Source organism: Oryctolagus cuniculus, chromosome 5, assembly GCF_051225735.1.
Source record: "Oryctolagus cuniculus isolate XC-2025 breed Fujian yellow rabbit chromosome 5, ASM5122573v1, whole genome shotgun sequence".
Lineage (NCBI taxonomy): Eukaryota > Metazoa > Chordata > Mammalia > Lagomorpha > Leporidae > Oryctolagus > Oryctolagus cuniculus.
Window position 1 is genome coordinate 59,626,995 of NC_142871.1, and position 23,945 is coordinate 59,650,939.

The 23,945-nt window shown below is 47.3% G+C and overlaps 1 protein-coding gene across 6 annotated transcripts in view; it reads left to right on the forward strand.

Moving 5' to 3' along the window:
- Positions 1-23,945, forward strand: part of FYN (FYN proto-oncogene, Src family tyrosine kinase) — a 229,125-nt gene that overhangs the window by 78,530 nt on the left and 126,650 nt on the right. For all 6 annotated transcript variants that reach the window (XM_008263382.5, XM_002714927.6, XM_089333789.1 and 3 more), the window contains one exon: positions 19,355-19,424. The gene's annotated coding sequence lies outside the window, so the exon portion shown is untranslated. The remainder of the gene's footprint in view (positions 1-19,354; positions 19,425-23,945) is intronic.

Below are 23,945 nucleotides of genomic sequence, written 5' to 3' on the forward strand. Positions count from 1 at the left end.
CTAAGGGGCCTCGAAAGGTTAGTGGGAAGCAGCTGTTTCGAGGCCAGTGGAAGATCCTGTGAACAGCTCTCCAGGCAAGTGGAGCCTTTATGCTACTCGAGAGAGAAATGTGGATAAACAGCAAGGCTGCTTAATTTCCATCCCCCACCCCCACCCCCCACCCCCCGCCGAGAGTGACTGAGCTGCATTCTGGTTATTTTTCTGGTCCCAGATTTTAAGATTTTGCTGCCAAGGAAAACACGTATGGTTGGGAAATCCAGAAGCTTTACCCAGTTTCTTCTTCAAGAAACACCCTACATCTATTCTGGTAAGCAGTCAGTGGTTAAGCATTGCATTGCTGGTTGACTTACATGTGTCTGCTACCAATGGAAGTGAGAGGCAGGAGGAATCCAGAAACTCCACAACCTCAGCACTGCTGGCATTTGTCACAGATGCGTTGAGTGTTTTTGTAATTGCCTCTTGTTTTTCTAGTGTGATCCGGACCACTGGAGAGACTCTCAAGTCCACTGATAGTTCGCAGAGTAAACGATGTGTTTCCAGATACATGGGAGTGGCTGGTAATCCAGTGTTACCCGACAAATCATTTCCCCAGCCAACAGATTTCTCTCCCTATAAATATTTGTTCAGTTAAACTACGTGTCGTAAGTGACCATTTATTCTGCTTCAGGCTAACAAGGCAAATGCCGGAGGATTTTTACAGGAACTCCCTTGAAAATCTGCTTAGTCCTGAATAAACTGTACCCAGTGTGTGCAGCCCTGCTTTGTTTATGATGGAAAGGGTTTGCATTAGACTGTCCAAACGCTGTACCCCTTACTCCCAAAGTGCTCTGAACCTCACCACGTGGGAGGTGACCGTTGAGTCAGATGCTCAAGACACTGCCGTGTTGGTCCACAAGCTTGGAGAGTTGTTTGACTGTCTGCAGCATTACAAGTGGTGCAGAGGGCGATTTGGACTCTCATGGGAGAAAACCAGATTCTTGATGACTAAGTGCAGCTCTCCCCTTACATCTGCCACTTTGTGTATTACTTCGTAAAGTTCAGATCTTGATTTTTTGTTGGTTAAAGGAGTTTTTACCATCTGTGAAGCATTAGCATAAAATATAAGGAGCATAGGGTAATATGGGATGAAACAGCAACTATTGAGATTTTTAAGGAAAACTTTGATCTCTTTTCACTCATGGAGTTTAGGCTTTGCCAGGTATACTTGTCTCTGCACCCCCTTATCCTCAGGGGTTGTCAGGAATTGGGTTTCCTGCGAGAAGAGTTGAGGAGAGAATGATGGGCCTGGGACAGAGAGAGTTAAATCAAAAGCTGAGTTTCCCGAAATCTGAGGCCAAGCTTTGTGTCACTGCAAAATCACCTGTTCCTCAGGCATTCTGCTGCATCATCCTTGCTACTTAAATTCCCGTTTTCGTCTCAGTATTTTTGGAAGTCACCAAATAGTATTAACTTAGGCTCTGCAAAAGCGGAACGCCGCTGTGACAGATTTAGGAAGCTCGGCTGCAGTTGTTCCCGTTTTAGATGATAGTAAATTCCTTCTGCGCCAAGCTCACTTTGTGCGCGTCTTCTTCTCCTCCCTTCGTCGCATTCACTCTTCCCTCGGCAAGCTGTGTGTGTCCCTCCTGCCGCACTCCCACGAGTGTGGGAGCGAGGATTTCTGCAGCGCCCCCAGCGAGCTCCAGAGCCACCGCCTTCCTCCCAGCCCGGCCTCTCCTACCCTGTGGTGAGGGCTGTGCCTAATTTTCAGCTCTACTGGGGTAGCGTATCATTACTTGAAAGAAAATTAGAAAGCATTTTACGTTGCTTATTACAGATCATTAATTGGAGCTCCACTAAACCCAAGGAATTCATTCTCTGATTGATGTGTGCATGACTCCTATTAACATTAATAAAGTTGTTCAGAATCAAAGAGCTGGCAGAGACCCATAACAGAGGACCCATTTTGATCCTGCTTCACAAAGTGACTCATACCCACAGGGCATCAACAAGCATTTTAAAGATAATTTTTACAACAGCCTTTTAAAAAGCAGAGCAATTGCCGAATCTCCCAGCGCACACTGGTGTCCTTCAGAGCAGACCCTGACGGCTGCCCTTTGTGCAGTAAAGCCCCTCCCACGGCGAAGTTGCAGACCCTGTCCTCCTGTAACCAGGGGTCAGCACTGGAGATGTCGCCTGCCCTGTGGCTGCTGCTCCCGCGTTTCCGCCTGGCAGCTGCGGTGTTTGGGGCTCGGAAGTCACAAGCATGTAGCAGGTAGAGAAAGGCAGGGAGCAGCAGGAAGGGAATGAGGCCCACTGTGGCCCAGGAGACAGCGTGAAGTTAAGTAGAGGCCTTTATTCACCCGAGCCATTTGTGCCCAGGCCTACCCCGGGGGTTATTGATAAAGGACTTCAGGAAACCAGGAGCCGAGGCGTGGGAGACTGGAGTGCAGACACTTGTGCAGCTGTCAGAATGTGCCTCTTACCAACCCTTACCCATCTGCATCCTCTGTGGTCCTTACTAGGGTAGAAGGACCACAGAGGATGCAGATGCTGTAGAACAGGAAGACCTCCCCCATCTTTCCTGTAAGATATGAGCGGCAGGAGCTGGAGTGCGCTCTGTCCGTGTCTGCGTTTGTGCAGTTCTTACCTGGGCATGGCAAAGCCAAAGAAACACATCCCCTTCTTTGGTCTCTGTGACCACCACCCCCCTCCCCCCGCCATCTTCCTCCGTCTTTCTCCACCTCCTCTTCTGTCCACAAGACACCTAATGTTTCCGGTGTGTGGAAAATGAGTTCAGCCTGGGGAGACAAGGTGTTTGCATCTCTGTGTCTCATCTCCACATCACCATTGCTATCCTTTCAGCGTCCTTTAGTCTTTACTTAGAAATGCTAAAATGCTGTTTTTAAATTTTTTTTTTATTTACTTGAAAGGCAGAGAGAGAGAGAGATTTTGCATCCGTTGGTTCACTCCCCAAATGGATACAAATTGGCTCAGCCAGTCCCAAGCCAGAAGCCTGGAACTTCAGCTGGGTCTCCCACATGGGTGTAGGGACCCAAGCACTTGGACCATCCTCCACTGCCTTCCCAGGTGCATTAGCAGGGAGCTGGATTGGAAGTGGAACAGCTGGGACTTGAACTGGCAACTATATGGGATGCCGGCACTGTAGGCAGCCACTTTAACCCAGCACACCACAGTGCCAGCCCCGAACATGTTAGATTTTATAGCACATAGGCTCACACTTTGTTTTTAAGTGTGGTTTGTTGTTGTTTTTAATTACCCTTCCTAAGACAGAAAAGAAAAAACTAAACTGTCATTAAGTTTATTTAATTTTTGAAGTTCTGGTCATAATTGAGTTATCTCCCTAATGACTGGCACCTTAGATTTGTGCTTAGAATGTTGCTGAACTTTTTGAGAACTTGGAGTTCTCTTTACTTTTGTCTGAGGTGGGGAAAATGAGGATTCCTTTCTGTCATTGTTAATCTGGGTGTTCTGAAGAAGGAACATGCAGAGTATGCCTTTAATCACTGAGGCTCATTTCCGACCCTTTATTTTTTTTCTTAAAGAATAAATATACAGTTTCCAGAGGAAGGAAGCAACACCAGCTAGGAGCATGAAGAGTCCAGCTGGCGCTCTACAGATAAAAACAGGCCCAGAGTGGCTTTCCACTTGTGCTTCACCACAGTGCTGTGAACTGGGTCAGGATTATCCTGGTTTTACAAATGAGGCAGCTGCGGCCAGAGAGGTGAAGCAGCCCTTCTCGGGGGTCAGCCACCCAGCGAGGGTCAGAGCCCAGACAAGGTGGAAGGATTGACTGCCACACTGTGCCTTCCGCTGCATCTTGCCAGGATTGGGGTGCACAGGACCAGTGTCAGCCCAAGGGTCCCTCGTTCCCAGAGACCCGATTTGACCCACCTGTACCTCAAAGGGTGGCTAGCACGTGACAGGCACTCAGTAGACACTGAGTGACTGTGTTGTCAGATCCAAAGAATTCATTATAATTTGTCGTCTCATCCTAGTGACTGCCCTTGACCACCGCTGAATCTATTTGGAAACTTCTTTGCCAGTGAGTGTATAAACCTATATTTAGACTTAAATAACATTGCCAGAATTTGCCACGTGCGCCAGTGTGATCAGAGGGCTTTGGTAGCTGACGTCTATGGCAAATCAAAGATGCATAGTATTAGGAACTATTGATATGTTTTCTCTCTGACTTAAAAGCTTATTTGAAAGTTTTTTTTTTAAAGTCCTGACTTTATTGTTTCTGACTTCAAAGTTTTCATTGTAGAAAATTTGATTAACAGTAAAGAAGAAAGTAAAAACATCTCTTGACCATACCTTATTGAGATAAGAATGTTCAGATGTATTTATTTTTTCTTTCAGTGTGGAGTATATGTCATTCATATGTACCTATATGACTTTGGTCTTTCATTTAATATTAAATTGTGATCATTTCCCAAAGTGATTAAATAATTGTGAAATTTTCCGTTGTGTGACAGATGAATTTATCTAACCATTGGACCTTCTTGTTATCGTGCAATTAGTCTCTTATTTAATATTATAAGTACTGCAGTAATAACCATCCTGGAATCACGAAATTTCCTCACTTCTCTGATTGTTTCCTGATGAAATTATTAGGAGACTTGCCTAAGTAAAATATAAAATTTCAGTACATAAAAAAATCCAGCCGGCGCCGCGGCTCACTAGGCTAATCCTCTGCCTGTGGCGTCTGCATCCTGGGTCCTAATCCTGGTTGGGGCGCCGGATTCTGTCCCGGTTGCTCCTCTTCCAGGCCAGCTCTCTGCTGTGGCCCGGGAAGGCAGTGGAGGATGGCCCAAGTGCTTGGGCCCTACACCCACATGGGAGACCAGGAAGAAGCACCTGGCTCCTGGCTTCAGATCGGCGCAGTGCACAGGCCGCAGTGTGCCGGCCATGGCGGCCATTTGGGCGGCGGCGGGGGGGTGGGGTGGTGGTGGTGGTGAACCAACGGCAAAGGAAGACCTTTCTCTCTGTCTGTCTGTCTCTCACTGTCTACTCTGCCTGTCAAAAAAAAAAATCCTAAATTTAAAGAAACTTTTAAAATACAACTTTAAGACTCCATACTTGGGTTTCCTTTGACTCAGCCTGATTTTTCGCCCCTTTTGTATCCAGGCACTCGTTCTGCTTTCTTAATCACTGTACTGGCATCACATTTGGTGTAGCTTAAATTCTTCCAGGTCAGTGTAGATGTCTTTGCTCACATCCCTGACGTCATGCAGCCTGATCTGTCCTCCTCTGCTGGGACTTCCCAAGGATTATGTGACTCTTGTCTTTGCATCTGAAAGTCCTTGAGTCACCCCTGAATTTCTCTTGGAAACAATTTGAAAAAAGAGAAGAGTGAGTTCAAACCACCGTGCACTATGCTAAACACTGAGGGAGATTTTTTTTTTAAAGTAAGACATAGCCCTGGCCATTGGAGAAACTTCTTCTATACCTGGAGATGAGAGGTGATAAGTAAACCTAGATACAAGAGAGATTGAAAATTGCCAAAATTTATATTTAGCAAACCTTACTTGACTTCCTGTGCTTTCTACAAATTCTGGGATTTCATTGGCCTGTCCTTCAGCATACCTGAATCTGATCTGTCACTAGTCTTCCAGTGAGGTGATATCAAGCTACATGTAGTGGTTACACCATTAAAGTTTTTTACCCATATGGTCACCAGGATGTTTTGTTCACTGTAAAAAGAATGACATTTTTTCTTCGAGTGGAGACTACCAACAAATGGCTATGTACTTCGATTTCCAATACAAATAGTCAATTGCAAGGAGAGTCTCTGGCGCACAGGAACCCTAATTCCAATGCCAGGCCAATGGGGATTCACATCCTGAGTCTGCAAGTTAACTGCTTCCAGCTTTCAGATCCTTCACTTGAGAAACAGGAAAAGAACTCCCTCCATTGGGTTACTGATAAGGACGAGGTGAGGTTGTTTATCTGAAACCTACTGCAGAACTTGGTGCATGGTAAGATTGCAGTAGATAGTAGCTGTTAGTATTCATAAGCATCTTCCCTTAGTTATTGTCAAGCTAAAACCTATTCTCAGGAACAAAGAAGTGGAAACAGATTCATGATGAAGCTTTGGAGCCAGAGCTGGCTCTGCCACTTGAGTAAGTTACTCCATTTCTCTGCGCCTTGATTGCTTTGCCAGTTGAAGACAGAAGACACCCATTGCACAGGCTTACCGTGAGGGCTACACAGGATGGAAACAGAGCAAAGTGCCTAGTATTTCCAACAAATGCCCTTTCCCCCTCTCTCATCCTGCTTCAGTTAGAAAATCGCCCTTCCTTGTAATTTTGCTACCAAGAATGTGTAGCCCTCCCTCCAGTGCAGTATTCTTCCGTTTATTTGGGTGTGACACATGGAATTCAGTGCATTTTTATATCACAAGTCTGTCATACATGTGTGTGATTTAAGACTCCTTTTTTTCCACAAAGTACTGCTGTGTGTGATGTCTGATCTCATTTGCTAGGGCTGCCCTAACGAAGGACAGCGGACCATGTGACTCGGTCAGCAGCACCTCACTGTCACACAGTTTGGAAGGCTAGAAGTTTGAGATCCAGCTGTCAGCAGGGTTGATTTCCTCTGAGGCTTCTCTTATTGACCATCTTGTCCTCAACGTGTCTTTCCTCTGTGACCTAATTTCCTTTTCTTAAAAGGAAACCAGTTCTGTTGGATTAGGGCCTACCGGCATGACCAAATTTTAACTTAATTACCAATTTAAAGGCCCTGTCTCCAAATATAGTCCCATTCTGAGATGCACAGGGTGTTAGGGCTTCCACATTTGAATAGGGGAGAGGGCCACAATCCAGTCCATACCAGTGCCCTTCATAGTTTTCCTGTTTATCCATTAAAGACAGTGCCTGCACAAACAACTGAGTTGAATTTTGCAGCCCCCTAAATTGATTTGCCACCGCAGGTTGTGTTGGTTTACCCAGTTAGTGGGAAACTGGCACCAGCATTAGGACTTGCCTTTGACTTCCTGCAGAAACAGCCCCAGAGGCACAAAATACGTAAGGGAGAATAAGTAGATCAGAGTGGACAGCCTCTGCAAACACAGCAATTACCTTAGCTCGGGGTTGGCAAACATTTTCCACAAAGGGCCAGATAGTAAACATTTTCATCTTTGTAGGCCATATGGTCTCTATTGAGACAATGCTGCTGTTTTAGTCTAAATGCAGCCACGGACAATACCGAAACAAATGGGAATGGCTTTGTTCCAGTGAAATTTCATTTATGGACACTGAAATGTGAATTTCTTATAACTTTCATATGCCAGCAAATATTCTTTTGATTTTTTTTCAATTGCTTGAAAATATGAAAAGCAAGTTCATGGGCTTTATGGAAGTTAGTAGTGGGCCAGATCTGACCCATGGACTGAATGACGGTATCTCGAAAAGCTCATGGGAAAATGGATTGAAAGATAAGTTTTACTTGTGCAAAAAAACCTTGAAATATGTAGATAATTATTTGTATAACATGCATTGTTCAAAAACATTTTGAATATCCCTTATATACATGGTTTTCAAAAATTGCACTAAAATAAACATCTTTTAATTCCATTTTCCATGAACATTTTGAAGTACTCTAGTGGTTTGCTGAGCCCTGTCCTTGCTGGTGGAGCTCACTGATGTAGCTGTGAGACTCTCAAGGGTTGGGCAGGGTGATTCTCCTCTATCTAAGTCAAGTGTTGCCTGATTATCATCTTTGACTCATGTGATCTCCCTGTAATACCAGAAGGAAAATTTCCATGGCACTAATAATTTAAAAGTATATACATATATGCATGTGTCTGTGTGTATTTAAAAAGCTAGTATTCTTTTCTTATGAGAGAGAAAGCTAACTGGGCTAAGGAGCACTTTTAAAGGACCCACAAAATCACCACCTGTCAGATGTCAGATGGTGAAGTTAGCAGAATTAGCCCCAGGAAGTCCACACAAAAACTGGAAGAATTTAAGGGTGGGTCGTCATTTTGGTTTTTAAAGATTTATTTTATTTGAAAGGCAGAGTTAGAGGAAGAAAGAGATCTTCCATCTGCTGGTTCTTTCCCCAGATGACTGCAAAGTTAGGGGCTGGGCCAGGCTAAAGCCAGGAGCTTCCTCTGGGTTTCCCACATGAGTGGATGGGCCCAAAGACTTGGGCCATCTTCTGCTGCTTTCCCAGGCCACTAGCAGAGAGCTGGATCAGAAGTGGAGCAGCCAGGACTCAAACCCTTGCCCATGTGGGATGCTGGCATCACAGGCAGTGGCTTAACCTGCACACCACGCCATAGCCCCGGCTCCCTAAGAGTGGGTCTCCTATGAGCCACTAATGTTGAAGGACTTGGAGTAGCCAAAGAAAACCCAGACTTCCAACCCGAGGATTGAGGGGTACAGCTCAGCTCTGGGGGCCCAGCCCGCATGCTCTTCTCACAGGGTGAGAGCGAGCACAAGGGTGAATGAGGTTTCCTGCACGGGAACCCTACATCCTCCACAGTTGCCTCATGGTTCCTCTTGCAACCCAGGATGTAGGCTGCAGAGTACGTGGCCGACTCTCACGTCCTTGGGATGCTGGGTCAGTGCCCGAGCAGATCTCCCCGCCCAGAGGGTCAAAGAGAGCAGCAGCTTCTGAGAGAGCCCCAGTCCGGCCATGCTGTGTCAGTGGTAGCTGGGGCAGTTGCATGGGGCACATACCTAATGATAATGGCCATGCTGACCACAGGCCAGACAGGGCCTCACCCGAAGGCCAAGGTCAAGCTGTCCCCAAAGGCAGGGAGGACAGAGTCTGTCCCGCTCTGTGTGATGCTGACTCCCCTGCCACCGGTCCGGCCTGACCTCATTACCATGTGTATTTCAGAGTGGGAATGAGAAGAGCCCGGAAATTCACAAAGGCAGCAGTGGTGTCCGGGGAGTTAGTTTCAGTATCTCAGACTGGTGGAAATTCCTGCGGGGCAGAGCTGCAGAGACAGGCTGAACTGCCCTTGGTCCCCTCAGCAGGGAGGGGGCTGAGCTGATCTCAGGCAGTGTCTGTGGAAGGGAAGAAATGTTGCTCCCTACTGTGTGCTACAGAGAGAAAACACCCTCATCCCCAGGCGCTCCACCTGGAGATGCTGCGGGCTGTAAACCGAGGCCCCAGGAAACTCTTAACTGACATGAAAAGATTGGGTTTAACGACCCAAACATTCCCTCTTAAAAATCAGGAAGATAAAATGGCTTGTGTTATTTTATTTTAAGTTAGTGTTTGCTTCATACCATCCTACCGTATAATAATAAAATAGCTTTGGCATGACAGTCATCCTAAGTGAATTTTTGAAAACCCACATTTAATGAAATGGCACTGTTAAGCTTTCAGTGCAGCCGATTTTTGAATTATCGTGCTTAAATTAAATTGCTGCATTCTTGCTTCCAGTACTTTTATGAGTGTTCTGTTTTGTTTCTGGTTTCACTGTGTTCACCCTAAGATTTCTTTGCCATTGTACTTTTTAATTGAAGTATAGCATTCAAGCAGAAAAGTGCACGGATTAACGGCACTGGTAGCACTGCTTTTGTACCCAGCAGCCAGATGGAGCTAGAACATTACTCAAACACAAGGAGCCCCCTCATATCTCTTTTTCAGACCCTAACCACCCACCTTCCACCCAGAGGAACTGAATAGCATTATTTCCAGCAACAAAGGTTGGTTTTATCTACTATGAACATCAAATAAAATCATATATAATACATTCTATTGTGTTACTCTTAACATCATTTTGGGAGATTCATCCCATAATGTTAGAATTATAGGCTAGCTATTCCCATTGTAATATAATTTTATATGTCAACATTTATTTAGGCCTTCTATCATCATAGGTGGGCTTTGGGGCTGTTTCCAATTTGGGGGTGTTAACAACGAGTACTGCTAGGAACAGTCCCATACGTGTCGGTGGGTGACTGTGACATTTCTGTGAGACAGACTCCTGAATGACGAGATCCCGAATCGTGGGTGTGTGTGTGTGTTCAGTTTCGTGGGCTGCAGCCAGTTTTCAGTGACACTTCCATCAGCAGTGTGTGAGAGTTCCAGTTGCTCCATGTCCTCACCCACACTCTATAATCTTTTGATATCTTCAAAATACCGAGAATTCCAGGCCTTGTATACGGCACAGCCTTCTGTTATGTGGCTCTCCTTTAATTTCTGCTTTGTTGCTTGCTGTGTAACAGTCTTAAGGAATTTTTTCAAGTTTACTGAGCTTAGCAGGGCTGAGATTTAAGTGAAAGTCTCACTGATTCAAAATCAGAGCTGGGCAAATAAATAAAAAGTGCAGTTTTTATGAGTGGTGAAATAGTTCACTGCACAGGGTCCTCAAATAGTTTCTTGGTTTGGAAAATATAGAGAAGGTATTGAGTCACCCAAGTTGCAACATGAAGAATCTGCACAGGAGCAGGAAGAGATGCAAAGACAAGATTCAGATATTAGAGACGGGGACTGTAGCTTGGCTTTTCTGTGTTCTTAGAACCTTAGGGTTACACAGAAGTACCAGGTGAGCCAGGAGGATGGCCAGGGTGGAGGGATTTGGGTGCTTTCCCCCTTGAAAAAGAGCTGTCTGTTCCACAGTCATCCGGTGTGTTAACATTTAGCATAAGCCATGGAAATGTGTGTGTGAGAGAGACACACATGTGAAGTTCTGGCACTAAAACAATAGCTTAACAACTATCAGAGTAGATATCCTTCAACATTCCGTTCAGCCCTAGGATTCTGATATTGTAGCCAACCCAGACCCTGGGGGCTCTGCACACATTACCCTTGATCTTGGCAGCGTGGTGACACTGTGTGCATTTCAGAGCTCTTCCCAGGAGCCATGCTGAATGTCCATTTGAGGTCACAGGAGTGCAGTCTGGGTGGAAGAGAGCGGGGGGGACTTGTCCGGCAGCTGCCCTTGCATCACAGCAAGGCAGGGTTTCTGCTTAAAGTGCAGATTGCTGTTCTCTTGAAATAGCACGAATAACGTCAGAGAGCAAGTCGGACCTAATTCAAGCACACTAAAAGCACTAGAGGGCTTTTTGATTTTTTTTTTTTATCTTATATACATAAGTGATCCGATCACCTGAGAGGAACTCCTTATTAGAAAGGAGACATGATTATTATACATATACACTTCACTCTAATGAATCTCATAGAAGCAGAATCTTGTTTTTCTTCCTGACAGTCAACTAATTATTCTAGTGGCATTTACTTCATTCGTATCTTCCCCCGCCCCAAAAGGGTATCCTCTGCCTACAGGTTTAAATATAGTAATAATAATATGAAATGATAGCAGTACCACTATTGCTTGCAGGTTGGTGGGGATAGCAGGGCTGTGTGGATTGGGAGGGTGTGGGTGGTTGTAGAGCCTACTCCACCCAGCCCTCCAGCCATCCATCCGCATGACTCAGCCCACCCGTGTGTGCCCAGGATCTGCAAATCTAGATCTGTCTAGTCCAGTATCAGCTATGGACCCTGGGAGCCTGACAGCCAGCCTCTGAGGAAGCAGAGGATGAGCTCTTTGCTAGTCCTGTGGGGCACTGCTTGGCAGTAGGCCTCCGCTTCCCTCTCGTCCTGCCACTGGCTGATGAGAAGCGAGCAGCCAGCTTTCTGTAATCTGACCTTCCTGCCCTCTTATTCAGTGGCCAGTGATTCCTTTCTGCTGGCTGAGTGCCTCCCATGTTCATCCATCTCTCCCCCCGCCGCTCTCTCTCTCCTGTCTCCTCCTCTTCTCTCTGCTATTTACTCCCACTCCAGCAAATAATGAAACAACCACAGCCTTGTCTGAGTCTGTCCAACTTGTTGGAGCAGAGCCAGAAGGATTCACAGCCGGGGGAGCCAATGGGTCAGCGACGCCTTCTCAGAGCACCTGTCTCCCCACCCCACTGAGGAGGGGAGGTCACGGTCGGTCAAAAAGTAGGCCCGCTTCCTAAGGAATCCTCTGTTTCCTGCTTGCCATCCTCCTCCCTGAAAGCAGGGCCTTGTTTGTGTGCTTTCTATCTCCTATATTAGCCCACCATTTGGAACTCTTTAATTTTTGAGACAATTGACTTTGGGCTCGCAGAGAATATTGTCTCATGGAAGGAGCCAGCACTGTATTTTAAATCTCTTGTTATGTTTGTGCACAGGTCATGCCCGGCTTGTACCTCATGCGGCACAGAACAGCCCTTGCCATAGGAGAGCTGGGAAGGGATGGGGAAGACACTCCCCCTTGCGCCGTTCCCTGTTCTTTGCTTCGGAAAATAAGACTCAAGAAAGACTCATACAGCTGTTCCTTAAGAAGTGGGATCTGGCTGGATCATCAGCCTACACAGGCTGGAAGAAGACTTGGAATCCCACTTAGAAAATGCATATAGTTTGGTCATAGATATGACGTAAAAAGGACAGAGTCCTTTGAATGCAAAAGACTGAGCACAGCCTTGCCTCTCTGTGCAAGGCACTGGGTCCGGAAGGGTCCCACTGGTTCAAAGACAAATTTGGACACTGGGTTCTTGCCCTCAGGAAGTTGGCAGTTTCCCTTGAAGCCAACAGTGTGGTTAGGTCTAGGGTAGAGGTATTGATAAGGTAAAACTCTAGTTTTTCTAGCGGAGGAACTTGAGCAAGAGCTGCAGAAGGGGGTTTATCTTAGAGCTCACTTGAGGGGCAGGTTGTTTCTCCATTCTTGCAGGTTGGAGGGCAGGACACAGAAGAGGGGAAGAAAACAGGGCAAGTGTAGGCCCATTGGAAGGACAAGTGCTGTGGATGGGAGGGAGGAAGAAGAAATGAAAGCTGGGGCCATGGAGTGGGTTTGGAATGATGGTGGGTGTGTTTCTGCGTGCAAAGCTGAAGAGTTTGAGTTTGTCTGAATTACTGGGTTTTCTAGCAGTGTCACCAAGCCCTAGGGTGGCTGAGGGGCCCTTCAAGGGGAGAGGTCCCTTGTTCTAGCTTCTCCTCCCACTCAAGAGGAGAAAACGGCTCCTCTCCATTTTGTAGCATTTTGGAGAGGGCTCCACTTTCAGAAATACTAAGGGTTTGACCTATGGCACAGTGGTTAAGATGCTGCTTGGGACACCCTCATCCCAGGGAGTGCCTGTGTTTAAGTCCCAGCTCTGCTCCTGACTCCAACTTCCTGCTACTGCAGCCTCCAGGAGGCAGCGGATGATGGTTCAAGCCACTGGGTCCCTGCCACCAACGTGCAAGACCCAGATTGAATTCCTAGCTCTTAACTTCCATCTGGCCCAGCTCCAACTATTGCGGACATGTGGGAAGTGAACCACTGAGTGGGAGACATCTCTCTCTCTCAATCTCTCTCTGTCTTTCAAGTAAATAATGTTTTTATTTTAAAACAAAAAAAGTTACTGAAACCCATTGATACCATTAATTTATTCAGTCAACAAATATTTATTGAGAACCCGCTACATACCAGACTCTGTAGTCAGTTCTACTGAAAGGCCATTGAAGGTATTTTAATTAGTGCATGAAGTGGGCCAGCAGCTTGAGTTGAAATCTTGTCTCTTCCACCCACTAATTGTTAGACCGTGGGCAAGCCTCTTGGCCTTGATGGATCCAGCTTTTTACCTGGAAAGCACAGGGCTAGGCTGTTACCCCCTTCCCAGCCAAGTCATTCTAGGAGTAACCTGAGCGGTGCTGTAATCCAGGGAGTTCATAAGAGTCAACAGAGTGGAAAAAGAAGAGGCCAGAGTCAGAGAAGCCAGTTGGGGGATGACAGCAAGAGCTTCTGCAAGGCATCTTAAGGGTCCAAGCTAGGCCTTTCATTCATTCAATAAACATTTCATACTCAGGGCCAACCACTGTGCTCCTCATTGAGAGGACAAGTAACCAAAACAAAGCCCACACCCTCATGATAGTTTGGTTTGGAAGGCAGCAGAGGAACTGGGACCGTGGGTAACGGATCCTTGGGACACACCTTGAGAGTCATCATGTGGGATGATAGTTGGGGCTGTGGAAGTGTCTGAGCTGCCTGGAGAGAGAAGGCAGAATGGTTTTGAAAGTAAAAGAACTCTGAGCACATAGAACCTGGGGAACAGTCTGTGAAGAGCCAGTGTTCTACCTCCTTGGTAAAAAACCTGCTATTCCTCAAGCCAACACAACACACCCAACCCCTGAAATATCTTCTTGTGGTGACAGAAGTTAGGCCACAACAAAGAGATGATGTCCACATAGACATCCAGTTCTCCTGGAGCACTTCGCTCCTGTGTGTGAAGCACAGTTATACCAGAGCCGTGGGCGGTTTTGTATCATAGCTGCTGTTTGGTTTTCTCAGAGGGGTCTCTAACAGCTCGCAGAGATGTGTAAGCAATAGCACAGGTGGCTGCCTCTGCCGCTGGGCCCTCAGGTCTTTTCCCAGGCCAGCTGGCTCTTTTTTTTTCTTTTTTTCTTTCTTTCTTTCCTCCATCATATTTTTTTTCCCTTTTCCTCATGTAGTTGGAGCAGATCCAGAAACGGATTCTGAGAGCCTCCAGCTTTTCCTGATTTATCCTTCAGTAATTACATGTCACAGGGTGTCTTCCCTCTTGGAGTCTGAGGCTGAGCAATTCATCTCCCATTGTCTTCACAGGAAATGACATCCTTGTGACTTTTGGGGAAGACGACCGTTGACCCAACCCCGTTAAAAGAACTTGGAAGGCGTTCAGCACTTCCTCTGGTTGGTCATTTAGACTCGAGGATTGAGAAAGCTTTTGGAGAGGCACAAATGAACCATGATTGTCGAGACGGGAAATATGACTGGGTCAGCTCCCAGAACAAAATGAGCTCTGAACCATTGCTCTGTCTCTTGGTGCACTGCCTTGGGCGGACCCCAGAGTGTGCCTGAGCCCAGTGCCTTGGTGTCCTGTCCTTTGACAGAGCTTTACCACGGGCTGATTACCCAGGTGTTTTCCAGCTGCGGGTTATGGACACCCCACCTCAAGGAGCCCTAGGTACTCAGAGATGTATTGGGAATCCAGAGCTGCCACCAACTTCTGGGCTGACCCAGTGAAGTAAACCATACTCTGCTTCTCTATGTCTTTCCCTGCTCTGAGCTAGCTTTATCCTTAGTCAGGAGCAAGGTGGCAATGCAAGTCCTAGGCATCACCTCCCACCCAGTGTGCAGAAGGAGGAGGGAATTTCTCAAAGAGGAGTGAGGGAAGCTCCCAGCTAAACATTCTTCACATCTCACCAGCCTGAGCCAGGCCAGATGCCCACGATTGAAGCAATCCCTGCCAGAGGGGCACATTTCCCATGGATCAGAGCTGTGGTGTGCACACTGACCCTGCAGAATCCGGTGAACCACATTCTGAGACTGTTGTTTGGGGTGAGGCCTGAGCCCATTTCTAAGAAACTCACAGGTGATGCTATAATGTTGCTGGTTGGCACAATGCAAAGCCTTCAGCCATGCAGATCCCCACCTCCCGCCTGGGGGTACTGTCACTCCACCATGAAGCACTGTGGCTGAAGGAATATGGCAGATCTGCCAGAAAAAAGGAAGTGGAATAACCCTATGCAAATAAGAACAGCGTTAGAGATACTTGTTTGGAGTGTGTAACGAGAGTGTTATTTAGGAGCAAAAGTGCATGCAGTGCTAGGCGTCGTGTGGGAGCACCATAAAAACCCATGGGCTGTGTGTACATTGTAATTCCTGAAGCAGAAAGCAGCCATGCTCTCTTTATTAGAATAATACCACATATCTGGGATGTCTCAAAAAGAACCAATTCAGATTAAATGAATCAAAACATTCTTAAGGAAAAAGCAAGTGCACCAAGTCCAGCCTTTGTTTCCTGAGTGCAGATGTCTCGGTCTTAGTTACTGGGGAGGGCGAGCACACCCCTACTTGTCCTGAGAGTCACTTGTCATGATGTTGGATGTGGAAAATGCTGCCATGGCGAATTTCTTCCAAAGCATGTAGTCTCAATGCCTCTATAGGGGGTCTTCAGTGGAGAAACTCGTGCCCCCTTCAAAAAGGAACTATTCTGGTTTTTTTTGTTTGTTTGTTTTGTTTTGTTTTGTTTTGTTTTTGTTTTTTTTTTGTTTGTTTTTGTTTTTGTTTTTGGCAAAAGACAGAAGTCCTAAGCTGTAGCTGTTTGGAGAAAAGGCTGATAAGACCTCAGGCTCAGTGTCCATCCCAGTCTGTGGGGCTCGGGGTGAAGGTCGTGGCTGGGGTGGAGTAGACCTTACTGAGTGATCACTTTGGTGCTTGCCATCTCCAGCCTCCTATGCAAAGACAGTGTCGCTCAGGACAGTCCTCAGAGAGATGAAATTTCACTGCCTTGTCTGTTTGACCCACCTACCCCAGAATCCTGGACTCCCACCCGTGAGGGCAGTGGGAAGCTGGAGCTTGGCTTGATCCTAGATGGGGACAAAGTGACTCTGACTGGCCTTGCCAGCGTGGGTGCATACTTAGGAAGTCACGGCTGATCCCTGTCTGTGCAAAAGCCCTGAAAGGTTGAGGGGGTTCTCAGCTACTCTGGACCAGCTAGGGAAAGCTGATGAACAGGAAGCTCCGAGAAGGTGAGAATTGTGCCAGCATCGCCTGGTGCCCCACGGGCCAACAGAACAATTGAGTGGCAGAGCTGTTGCTGGGATGCCTGTCAGGCAGCAGCGTGGACCAGGCACTCACTCTCTAAAGAGAAGAAAAGGAAGACAACATTTTGCTGCCTAACTTCTGTCATTTATGATCTAAATATAGAAGGTGTCCCATATACATGGTTAGACCTCATAGACTGCCAAAGAGAGGAGATAGCATTAATGTTTGCTGAGCGCCTGTTGTTCACGGATTGACTCCTACAGTCCCGATGAATGCCTCCTCCCTGTGCCTGCTGGGGGCAAGGCGCTGTAGGCTGTGAGAGGAATGACAAGATGGGGGAACTAGGGCCTTCCTTTACAACGTTTTAAAGTAGGGTACAGTAAGTGCATTTATTTAAAGTATCAATATGAAATAAAATACAATTTTTAAATGAATGAAACAAAGAGGAAAAGAAAATGCCAAAATTGGAAAAAGCTGGCTCAAAAAGTTGGTGACAGCGGAGCTAGGCCTCAGAACCGGGCTCTGATCTGAGGCCCAGGGTGGAATTCAGGGGGTCTGTGAACTTGTGTGGGGGAAAAATTATATATATCATCATGCACAAACCCTGAACTGAAACCTAACATTTCCTTCTATTTGGAAACTGACCTGGGGCTGGTGCTACAGCACAGTGGGTCAGGCTACCACCTGTGGCACTGGCATCCCATATGGGCACCACTTCGTGTCCCGGCTGCTCCTCTTCCGATCCACCTCTCTCTGCTAGTGGTCTGGGAAGGCAGCAGAGGATGGCCAGAGTACTTGGGACCTTATACCCACACGGGGGACCCGGAGGAGGCTCCAGGCTCCTGGCTTCGGGTTGGCCCAGCTCCAGCTGTTGAGGCCATTTGGGGAGTGAACCAGTGGATGTAGGACCTCTCTCTCTGTCTTTCCCTCTCTCTGTTTGTAACTCTGCCTCTCAAATAAATAAATAAAATCTTAAAAAAAAAAAAAAAAAGAAATACTGACCTGAGCTACTTGTCTTCAATAGAAATTATAAAATTTTTATATTTATGTTATGGTTACAAATATGCTAAAATATGTATGCTTAACAATACATCAAAATTGCAATAGTTATTAGACTTTTGCTGGAAATTCTTTGAATTTTGAAAGAAGCCCATCCCATTTTTCTTAAATATTTTGATAAATTACGTATCAATAGAGCACTTCTTTTGAATCCTGTGCAACTCAAGTATTTATTTATTAAAGAATTATTTATTTTATTTGAAAGTCAGAGTTACATAGAGAGAGACGGAGAGTCAGAGAGAGAGTGAGTCTTCCATCCGATGGTTCACTCCGCAGTAGGCTGCAACGGTCAGAGCTGCACTGATCCGAAGCCAGGAGCCAGGAGCTTCTTCTAGGAGCCCAGGGAGTTGGGCCATCTTCTACTGCTTTCCCATGCCACAGCAGAGAGCTGGATCAGAAGTGGGGCAGCTGGGACTCGAACCGGCGCCCACATGGGATACAGGCACTGTGGGTAGCGGCTTTACCCACTACACCACAGCGCCAGTCCCTCACATATTTATAAATCTTGTTCTGGAACAGGCAATTAGCTTGCCAGTTAAGGTGCCCGCAACCCATTTAGCCTGGGTTTGACTCCCAGCTCCACCTCCTGACTCCAGCCTCCTGCTAATGCCCATCCTGGGAGGCAGTGCTGATGACTCAAGTGATTGGGTTCCTGCCACCCATGTAGGAGACTTGGATTGCATACCCAGTTTTTTACTTCAGCCAGCTCTGACTCTTGCAGGCATTTGGGGAACAAGCCAATGGGCATTATTTCTTTCTCTCTCTCTCACTCTCTCTCTGCCTCTCAAAAAAGTTGTTTCAATTGAAAACCTTATTCTGAGACACTTGTCTCTAGGCAGTTTTTGTACAAAAAAAGTAAAGAGCCCTGCCTCCTACCCACAGTTGCGGGGCAGGGGCTGGCGTGCCTGGAGGCTGAGTTCCAGGCTCAGGTGAGCTGCCAGGTAAATTCCCAGGTACCAGGAAGTGATGGAAGGCATGTCCACTGAGGAGGGACGGGCTGTGTGTTGCGTTTGGGAAAGAGGCCATGCAGAGCTGGGAAGGTGGGATGGGAACAGGAGAACCTGGGGACCAGGACCGAGGTTTCTGCAAGGTGCGTTGCATACCAGATGGTGAGTGAGGGCGAGAATGGAGAGAGGTGGGGAGGCCCAGCCTGGCTGTGTTGGGCCATGGTTTGCATCAGAGACTGGAGAGCCATGGTGGTAGGCTTCGAGCAAGGGAGACTAGGAGAGTGGTGACACTGGCTTCTGGTCGCTGGGTGCTTACTGTATGCCAGCTGCTGTGTTAAGCTTTTCTGTATCATTCATGTCTCACTAAATTGATACCATGTAATCCTCATGGCAGCCCTATGAGGCTAGTATGATAATCCCTGTTTTACACATAGTAAAATCAAGTCTAGGGAAGAAAGGGTGGGAAAATTTATGGCCCAGGGTCACACAGCGAGATGTGGGGGTGGTTATTGAGAGAAAATGAAAGAGGAACATGATTTTGGTGGTGGGGGTATTTTAAGTGAAATTTTAGATATTTTTCCATTGTTCTTTTGTCTAATTATTTTGAAGGGCTATAAAAACTCAAATATCTATAAGCACATTTTCTGAGTTGTTCCATTGTCAAGTTTTATTTTGTTTTGGTTTTGAAATTAGTGCTGAAGTTTCATCTTCCTGTGAAAAGCAAAGAGGAAGCCAGGAGGTGGAGTCTGGTGACCCTGATGGTGCCCAGAACAGAGTTCAGAGGTTGCTCCTGCCAGAGAAGAAGCACACGTGTACTAAATTAGGAACGTGTAACAGTGTGCTGTTCTTTTGTTTCCAGGCCCAGTCCTGCCGCTGTTGTAGAAGACATGTGGTGTATATAAAGTTTGTGATAGTTGGCGGAAATTTTGGTAAGTGTTGCTCCATTTCTTTCTTCCTTTTTGAACTTTATTTATTTGAGAGACAGATACAGAGAGAAATCCCCCATCTATTTGTTCACTCTCCCAGATGCCCACAATAGCCAGGGCTGGGCCAGGCCAATGCCAGGAGCCAGGAACTCAATCCAGGTCTCCCATGTAGGTGGCAGAAATCCAATTATCTGAGCCACCACTGCTGCCTCCCAGGGTCTACATTAACAGCAAGCTGGAGTCAGGAGCCAGAACAGGGGCTCACACCCTGGTGTTCTGATGTGGTTTAACCACTGTGCTAAACACCCATCCCTGCATCTATAATGTTTTTGTTGTAAAGTGGTGCTCCTAAAGGGAAGCAGTGGCCTTCCCACCTTTTAAATCTGCACTAAACTGAGAAGAACAGTATCCTATAATTAAACGTGTCATTGAACTGATGTTTTCCGGTAGTATATTATTGCTTGTTATTGTTCATATTATTAAGCGATATGACATATTCTAAACTCTAATAAGTCTAGATCCGGGAAAGCTTCTGGATGTAGAATACCCTCTACAGCTTAGTTCTAAGCCAGCCATGTAACAGAAGAGTAATAAACTTGCAGACCAAAGAATAAAAGAAAATCTTCAAAGCAGGGAGATCCTTATAACCTGTGTGTGTTGAAATGAGAGAGAAGCCGGCAGTTAGCTGCTTTGGGAATGGAGAATTTAAGGCCATTCAGAATCCAGCATGCCTGGGAGCCAGCCCACAGACCAGCATAATGATGGCCTGAGACCCAGAGTATTCAATTTAGCAACCACCTAGGCTTTGCCAGCCATAGTAAAGAGGATAGACCTTGGGGTCAGGAGTTCAAACTCAAGATCTGCACCTGCTGGTTGTTAGGTAACCACTCTGAGCCTCAGTTTCCCCTTCTTTAAAAAAGAGTCCTGTAATGTTCCGTTCCTATGGTGTTGTGAGACTGAAATGAGCCCGGCAGTGCTGGGGCCCAGCTCAGCAGATGGTCAGGAAAGCAGTGATCCTTGGTAGCAGGGCAGCCTTGTTTGGAGACCAGACATTTGGCATTGAAATCAAACTGCCAAATGGTGTGTGTGTCTTCCAGCAGGGGGCTGCTGGGGATGTTGGCCATGTCCATCCGGTGTCTCTGGTGTCCCCCACCCTCCTCCAGGATGCACCCCGTGACGAGCCATGGGAACCCCTGTGACATTTGCCTCCTCCTCCTCCCCTGTTGACCCATTCTTAGACAAGCTCAGCTCATTTCACTTCCTTCTTGCAACCAAGTGAGGTCACGTTGTTTGGTTTTGGAGTCCATTAAGGAGAAGTGGGGGGTTGGAGTACGTGATAGCCTGGCCATGTTTAGGCTTTCGCTTTCAAACATTGCTTTCTTTATTTTCTGGGTCTATGCTTATTTTGTAGCCTTCACAGGGTTCCAATTATTGGCCTGAAAGGTTTGAGCTTTTATGAAAAGAATTTGGTGCTTGGGTGGGACCTTTACTTAGAGTTAGGGGAGTCAGCCCTGTCACTGCAAATGGGCGGATGTTTAAGGACGGGGCAGGGGAGTGCAGTCTGTGCGTGACTCTGCTCCAATTTCGAGGAGTTAAAGAGATGGACATGGCCTCAGGGCTTGTCTGACCCAATCTCGTGCTAGCCAAAAAAAGTCTCTCTTACAGAATCCCCATCAGGGAAATTCAAATGCTTTCAGAGAGGAGGACCTTGCTCTTGCACAAGGCGAGCTTGCTCCAATTGAGAAAGCAACCTCAGTGTACAGCGAATTGTTGAAGGGGGATAACAGAGTGGCTCCCCATCTGAACCGTGGCAGGACTTATGGGACTGCTTGCCTTCCCAGAAGTTCCCAGAACTGTGCACTTTAGAAAGGATGGATTTTGCTGTGTATTAATTAAACCTTGATTTTTAAAATGGAAAAAAAAAAAACCCAGTGAGCAGTTAGACAAACAACTGGACAATTAGCTTGTTGAACGAGAGGGAGAGAATGGAGAGCAGAGGGGAAAGGGAGAGGACTCTAGTCCTTCCACCGAGTTGCAGCATGCGTCCCGGGGCACAGGCCGGCGGCCTGGCTCCTTCCTGTAGTCCCTGTACCAGTGACACATGAGGCCCGGGATGACCATGTTCTCAGTCGCCTGCTGCTCCTGGTCATATCCTGAGTGGGCCCACTCACTTCCCATGCCCCAGCCCACGAAACTCCTCCTCCTCTTCTTCTTCCTCTTCTTCCTCCTCCGTCTTCTCCCCCGGGGATGAACTTAACCATCTCCCATGCTTAGACTTTCTGCCCTCCCGTGTTGCTTCTGTGGCCCTGCCCAGTCAGCCAAGCTCCTGGGGGGGGCCTCTACTGTCCCAGGCCTTCCCATGCACGTGGTTGCCCGGAAGTGGCCCGGCCCTGGCGTGCAGAGGGCAGTTTGCTTCTGTCACCTTATTGGTAGACTTGCAGCCCTGTCCCCTGCCTTCGCGCCCAGTGCTGAGGGCCTCACAGTCGAGCAGGAAGGGGTTCTTTGGAGCAGTCTCCTTGGTAAAAAGCTCCTAAAAGCAGGGAGGGCAGCAGTCTGAGGCAGAGCCGGGGTGGCAGCGAATCCCTCTCCTTAGATGTCTTAACTGACCTAAGGCCGGGTCCCAGCTCCCATAGTCAGGGAGGGCGGTGCTGTTCAGAAATCCTCTGCGGGCTCAAGGTCTCCTCATGGAGACTCACAGGAGTTTGAAATTCTTGAAACTAAAACCTGTGGCTGCCTTGAAAAACCAACAGTTTTGTTTTTCTAGCCACTCAAGGAGAAGAAAGAGAAATACATTAGAATAGCAAGAAAGTGGTGGACCTCAGCTGAGGTCAGGTGGGCCCTCCTAAAAGACGTATGGTGACACCCAAAGCTGTTCTGGGGTTTTACACTGAGCGCGTATGAGGCAGGAATGCGCCAGTGGCACCCAGTGTGGGGAGGCCAGGGATGCGGCCAGGTGCCTTGCCGTGCTCAGAAGGGCAGCACACACACAGACACGCTGAATGGCGGCCCAAACCTTAGTGATGCCAAGGCTGAGGCCTCTGACGTTAGAATAAAAATGCAAGTGTCTCAGGTGCTCAGATTTTGAAGGCTTAAGCTGTTAAATATTTTGACATCTAATCACATGTAAAAATACCACTGGAAAACATAAATGAGAACCATGGGGCAGAGGCTCCTGAGACGGAAGGGGCTCCTCAGAAGTTCTCTCTTCCTCACCCCTGACTCCACGCAAGCCCATCCCAACTGAACACAGACCGAGAGGCCTCTGGCAGCTCATACTGAGTGATGATCAGCTAAAGATAGAAGCAAGGCTGGCGCAACACAGTCCCCGCATTCACACACAAAGAGAGTGTCTCGTATTTTACGTTCCAGCCCCAGCATCTTGGGACATGTCCGCCTTTAGCTGACCTCTGAGATGGAATGGTCCTCCCATCCAGACTCACCCTTGCAAGGGTGGCCTTCTTGGCCTGATGGGGTGTGCTCAGGGAGGAGGGAGAGGTCATTACGAATGAGGGAGCCTGAGTGTTTGGGTACACAGAACTGTTTATGTACATCCGTTTGCTAGTGACACCACAGTCTAGCTTACGCGTGAGTCGTCAGGAGCTTTTGTGGCCCGATACGGCCACATTGGCTGAAGCAGGGAGATTAAAGCAACATATGTCAAGTTGTGATCGGAAACAATCCACTTGAAAGGGCTACTTAATTACAGGGCCTATTTTGGGAGGGTAACTGTGCCTTTTTGTGAGGTATATTTTGGGATACACTAACCCAGCTTCTAAACCAATAATATCTCCCCTGAACGGGTGTGGTACATGCCTGTGGACGTAAATACTGCCTTACCAGAAAGCTCTGGTATAATATTCTTCCGACTGTGCTACCCTCCATTTTTCTGATAGTCTTTCTTCTTGCAAGAATGCTATGGAGATGTGTTCTGGATACCGAAGAAGAAAAGGGGTCAGATACCTCATTTGAGATGACGGGGCCCAGAAATTAGGGACCTGGTGTTATTCAGCTGCTTCCAAGACGAGTGGGATTTGGAGGGATGCACCGAAACAGCAGTAAGCAGGGTTGAGTGAGGTCGTGGCAAACACCATGTTAGCACTACAGAGTTTTATGTGCACATCCGTGGAAAACTGTCCGTGCATAACCACGTGTGTCCCAGCAGCCCCCAGCCCACACCCCGCAAGTCATTGTGACGGCGACATCCGTCTTCTGAAGAGCATCTGGAGTGGGTGTCTGCGTTCACTTCCGATCTCCAGGGCCTGTGCCTGGTACCTGCTCTCCCTCCCAGCCCCAGCCTCTTGTAGCCTGCCTCGCGCCTCTGTTGATTCCTGAGACTTGGGGCTGCAAAGGAGAGGTCAGAACTTTCTGTCCAGTCAGCATTCCCTAGACCCATTTAAAAGGGAGGGACAGAGGAGAAATTAGATCAGCCACACAAAATTAGCTCCCTGTTTTCCACAGTGTGTTGAGGGCAGGGCGGGGAGAGAACTGAGATAAAGGAAAGGACAGACAGCCCAGAAAGCAACC